General features: G+C 30.2%; 1 long non-coding RNA gene across 3 annotated transcripts; it reads left to right on the top strand.

The window, feature by feature from the left end:
• On the top strand, nt 4,697–6,207 carry LOC104771240. 3 transcript variants are annotated; one of them, XR_002036908.1, is made up of 4 exons: nt 4,697–4,978; nt 5,077–5,197; nt 5,630–5,695; nt 6,004–6,207. It is a non-coding gene; the product is annotated as an uncharacterized LOC104771240 (long non-coding RNA). The 3 variants fall into 3 exon arrangements; XR_002036907.1 differs by having other exon boundaries at nt 5,540–5,695; XR_764753.2 differs by lacking the exon at nt 5,630–5,695.

Below are 6,213 nucleotides of genomic sequence, written 5' to 3'. Positions count from 1 at the left end.
ATATATATATATATATATATATATATATATATATATATTATACTATAACTTAAGAAGTTGGACCAACTTCTTGACTCTAGTTTTGATTTGGTTCCTCAAGTTTGCCATTAAAACTACCTCAATATGATTGAGATTTTTTTCTCATATATTCTTCTACACGAAAAAATAATCCTTATCATATTTTATGCTCTATTAAGTGTTTGAATATAGATTTTTCTCTATCAATCAAAGGAAATTTTAAAGATAATTTCTGAAAATAGTTATAAAAAAAAAAAAAAAAAAAAAAACTTAGAATCTATTGATAAATTATAAATTACATATAAACTCATTTAAAAATAGTAAAAATTAATCTTTGTTGTGATCCTCCAAAAAATAATAAACACAAAAGTTCTCCATGGTGATCCTCCAATTAAAATTTGTTGTACGTTATTTATAAATCGTATTTTTGTTCTAATACACTGATTTATATACATTTACAAATCTTTTATGTGTGTTACTATTAAAAGTGTATTTTTTACACCTAAATATATTTTATGTTATAAATATATTTTTTATCACCACCTAGAAAATGTCTATATGAACACATTAAGCCAACTATTTTACTTTCACTTCTGCATAGTTTTTTAATTACTAAAATTATCGGCTCAAAAAATATTTTGAATAAAAAACATATTACATAATATACTAATCAATGATGTATCATCACAATAATGTATGACCACCATGGAGAAAACCTCGGCTCCGCCCTCATCCCTTATGGAGAGAACCTTGCGTCCAACCTCCTCCACCGTGGAGAGAACCTTGGCTCCGCCTTCCTCCCTTGAGGATATAACATTGCGTCCAACCTCCTCCACCTTCCTCCCTTGGGGAAATAACCTTGCATCAAACCTTTGACACACCATGTGGAGAGAACATGTTCACGTCTTTTTGCTATCTCAAAATGGCTTGCTCCGACAACCAATTAAAGTAAAAAACTTTTTCTAACGTCACAAAATCTTTTGATAGTAACTAATTGTTAAATTTCTCAATGTATTTGTAGAAGTATCTTTGACACACCATGATGTAGCCTCTATCTCTATAACGCCTCAACCACTACCTTGCTTTGTGAGCCCATGTCCACTCTCAGTCCATGGGCCCACCTTCCTAAATGGTCCCTACATCTATTCCCGGCCCATGGACCCACCCATATTCGATGGCCGGTTTGTTACGTATGGGAGGCTTTAAAAACTTGTTTACAGACCCTACAAATCAACAAATGATATTTTCCTGTGTTTTGTCCTCACTCGCACAGTTTTGACAATCACTTCCAGGAAAGTCACCCATCATGAAGTTCTCTCAGGTGCCTTGACCAGAAAAATAAGTGCATTTTGGTGAAATATGTGGCTAAATCAATTCTTTTAAACCTTTCCGCAAACCAGGGTGTCACAGTCTTTGAGCTCCTATGGATCTATCAACAACGATTTATGTTCTTCTAATTTATCTATCAATGTTTGTTGTAACCTTGTGTTTGATTAGCCTATTTTATTTATCCATTAGGTTGATGAGCTTCTACTCGTTATCTCTCATTGGAACTGAATGAATGAATAATGGCAACAATTATGTTTGAAAAAAGGTTTATAACCAACCATTGAAAAATTAGAAGAAAATTAATTTGACATAATTAAAGAAACAATAGAAAATTATAAGCACTGCAATATATGAATTCCAAATAATTCAAAGATAAAAATATAAATTAAATAAAACAATCTAAAAATACTACAATAAATTTTAAAATACAATATTAGGAAAAGAAAACACATATATTAATTTTTCTTTTGGGTCAACATATTAATCTTACCTATTCCCAACTGAAAAAGTAAAAAGTATGAAAAAATTTTGGTTTAAAAATAAGAAAATTTTATTTTCCCATTAAAAAACATTTCTCAATCAAACAAAGTTGAAAACATTGTTTTTGAATAAATTATTTAAATATGAGACGATCTATATTTATATAAAAGTGTGTATTTACAAAATTTAAAATTGATAATTAACTGTATATTTTCCTTAATCCTTTTTTCTATTTTTGTAGAATTAATAACTTAAAATTAAAAATAAGTAAATAATTATTATAATTTCGAATTTTATGAAATATATATATATATAATCTCCTTATAGTTATTTTTAAAAAATTTGTATTTTTAATAAATTTTGTAATTTTTGATAATTATCTTTTTACATTATTAATTTTTTTTTAAACAAAATATTTTATATTTTTGTTGTAATCAAATTTCTCTTTTTAAATATTAACTTTTACACTTGTCAAAATCTGAGATTGATAACTTGACATATGTCAAAATTTTGTTAGTGACTAACTTTCAAAACCCAACTTTATATAATAAGATATCATGTATATATTACCATAGCGTGTCTTATTAAATAACGTAACTCTCAGTGTTTACTATTCACATCAGCTATTTGTAGGTTTCATGTCTGATTAGAGAAACACTTATCCATGTTTATTTAAAGGCATAACTTTACAATAATTAAGGTGACCTAAAAGCTTGTATTCCAAAAACAGAAATGTCATAGACATATGGTTCAAAAAGAAACTGGTTTCTATTTAATTATCTCAAAATATAAGATGACCAAAAAAAACTTGTCTTCCAAAAACAAAAAATGTCATAGACATATACTTAGAGGGGGTTATTGGTTCTATGATTTTAATGGATTTAGAAATCCAGACAAAAATCATGTGTTATTCAACCATTGATTTTAAAATACTTATCAAAATGATGTGTTATTGGTTCTATGATTTACAAATATTTGTTAAAATCTCATGTTATTCATTTAATGATTTGTTTTTGGATTTCAAAATCCATATTATGTTTTAAGTGGATTTGAATGGATTTGAAAGTGTAAAATAGAAGGATTCAAATCCAAGGATAAAACATGTTATTTCAAAATCCATGTGTTTTGATTTCTAGAATTTACAATTTCATATGGAATTAGAAATCACCTTTCCAATAACAGCCCCTTAATTTTTTTTCAAATAAATTGGTATGCATAAAATAAGATGACCAAAAAATAAGGTGACCAAAAAAACTTGTCAATCTTCCAAAAAAAAAAAAGGAAGCTAAACAGAAAAATAAAATCATTGATCTAATAAAATACTTATAGTAAAATAAAATAAAATAGAAAGTATGCTAAGTCATAATTTCAATAAGGTCATCTATGCATAAGAGGATAAAGAATTTATTGGAGCTGTTCTTAGGCCTAAAGCTTGGCCTTCTTTCATGCTGCAGTCTCATATTCTAGGAGTTAGTTTAAATAATATTTTAGATTGGAATTTGTTCTTAGAAGATAGAAACTCAAATCTTGGAGCTATGAGCTCACCTATAATAGCTAAGAGCGTCATAAAAGAGGATTATCGCCAATCGTATGTAACAACCAGATTCATTTGTTGGTTAAAACATATTTTTGAAGAGAATATGACTAGAATCTAGGGTAGTTTTAGCTTGGTTTTGCTCGGTTGATTGTTTTTGATCTTTTTGTAAATCGTAATGTGTTCCCGTTATTCATCAATATATAATCTTTCAGTGAAAAAAAAGGAAATAATCATAAAATAAATAGCCGAAATTTAGTCTTAAAGGGTCTTNAAAATACTTATCAAAATGATGTGTTATTGGTTCTATGATTTACAAATATTTGTTAAAATCTCATGTTATTCATTTAATGATTTGTTTTTGGATTTCAAAATCCATATTATGTTTTAAGTGGATTTGAATGGATTTGAAAGTGTAAAATAGAAGGATTCAAATCCAAGGATAAAACATGTTATTTCAAAATCCATGTGTTTTGATTTCTAGAATTTACAATTTCATATGGAATTAGAAATCACCTTTCCAATAACAGCCCCTTAATTTTTTTTCAAATAAATTGGTATGCATAAAATAAGATGACCAAAAAATAAGGTGACCAAAAAAACTTGTCAATCTTCCAAAAAAAAAAAAGGAAGCTAAACAGAAAAATAAAATCATTGATCTAATAAAATACTTATAGTAAAATAAAATAAAATAGAAAGTATGCTAAGTCATAATTTCAATAAGGTCATCTATGCATAAGAGGATAAAGAATTTATTGGAGCTGTTCTTAGGCCTAAAGCTTGGCCTTCTTTCATGCTGCAGTCTCATATTCTAGGAGTTAGTTTAAATAATATTTTAGATTGGAATTTGTTCTTAGAAGATAGAAACTCAAATCTTGGAGCTATGAGCTCACCTATAATAGCTAAGAGCGTCATAAAAGAGGATTATCGCCAATCGTATGTAACAACCAGATTCATTTGTTGGTTAAAACATATTTTTGAAGAGAATATGACTAGAATCTAGGGTAGTTTTAGCTTGGTTTTGCTCGGTTGATTGTTTTTGATCTTTTTGTAAATCGTAATGTGTTCCCGTTATTCATCAATATATAATCTTTCAGTGAAAAAAAAGGAAATAATCATAAAATAAATAGCCGAAATTTAGTCTTAAAGGGTCTTAGGCCTTATTTATCGGGAGGTTTATGATAGAGTTCTTAGTGTTTTGGGTAAAAAAAATAAATCAGAAATAGAAAAAATGGGAAGATCTCCCCTTATATAAGAGACCGAATATATGTTTAAGAGACGATACGTGTCGCCATTCTATTGGTTGAAAGAATAAAACAAAAGAGAAAAAAAACATTTCCCGATTTATTTCTTTTTCGTCTCTCTCTCTCGGTTGCGATTGAATTGACGAAACAAACGATGAATTTGGAATCAGAAGCTTGAAGGTTTTGAATCGAATGACCTGGAATCAGAGGAAGTGTATTGATTCGAAGGGAATGGAGGGAAAGAGATAAGTAGCAAAGGCGATTTGGAAGCCAATCGCCAAAGAAAGAATCGACTAACAGTTGGAGATGGATGCGGTATGAAGTTGGAGTCGATTAAATAGGTAGAGAGATTGAATCAATTGGAATCAGAAAGGTAAGTTTCTTAGTAGAATTGTTTGAATCGGAAATTGATCATTTGATTTGATTCCTGACCGTAATGCTTATGTAAGTTTTTGTAATGCTTCTGTGAAGGTGGTGAGTTGTTTGATAGGATCGTCAAGAGAGGTCATTACAGTGAGAGAGAAGCTGCTAAGCTTATCAAGACTATTGTTCGGGTCGTTGAGGCTTGTCCTCTCTGTTTTCTGCAAACCAGGTTTTCATTTTTTCTTGTTCTTTGTCTAATTTTGTTCCGTGATTGTGTTGGTGATGTTCATGAGTTACTTGATGTATGTGTTTAGATTTGATTACTGCATTAGTTAAGTGACTCACTCTCTACTGTGTTGATTTATGGATGAAGCATTAGAACTTGATGTTTTAGTGATAGAACATAATGAACCGTTGCTTAAGATCCCATCTTTTTAATTCTGTGACTCTTGAGTTTGTGTGTTTGTTTTCAGTTGAATTAGTATGTTTGGTTCGTATGTTTGATTCGTATGTTTGGAGTATAAGATATTCGATCCTGTGACTGTTTATTCCTGTCCGTTGAGGAGGGCAGGTGTTGGTTCTATCGGGTAGACGTAAGGGTAGTTTTGGGAATCTTGTTGAGAAAGATTTGGATAAGGAAACTTGTTTGCGATGCTGATAGGCAGGAGATGCTTAATGTTAAACTTGAACAAGTCGCCGAGTACATGGGTGATCCAGCTGATATTGGGTACTCACTACTGAACCACATTTAACTGCAAAATCATGTGTCAATACTTACATTGTTAGCATTCAATTGGCTCTCTCTGTGTAGAGAAGACACAGTTTAGCTTGTTGCTTATATAATTTGCAAGTTGGCGTTGAGTAGACTTTTGAATCTGCTTAAGTTACAAAAGAGCAGACTTTAAGTTTTTATTATATTTGATGAACTATGTATTTCTCTTTATTGTGGCACGAGAGCTATGGATAAGTAGTTATTATTTCACATGTGTAATGTGTGTATGTATACTCATTATTTTATTTTCCTGATGAAAACAGCAAGCAGTAAAGAGAAAGCAACAAGGTTGAGGAGGGCGGGTGTATCCCGACAGCTTCCTGTATCTCCTGAACGGTCAAACCTAGTCTCGAGGTTGCTCATTGGCCAAGACATCATCCCTGAGCGGGTTATAATCTTGGTGAAGAAAGCAACAAGTCACTTGGTGAAGTTAGGTTGATTCTGTCTATGTTAATTATGTATATGAAATGTTT

Source organism: Camelina sativa, chromosome 20 (genome assembly GCF_000633955.1).
Source record: "Camelina sativa cultivar DH55 chromosome 20, Cs, whole genome shotgun sequence".
In the NCBI taxonomy this organism is placed as follows: Eukaryota; Viridiplantae; Streptophyta; class Magnoliopsida; order Brassicales; family Brassicaceae; genus Camelina; species Camelina sativa.
This window is presented reverse-complemented; position numbering and strand designations above follow the sequence as displayed.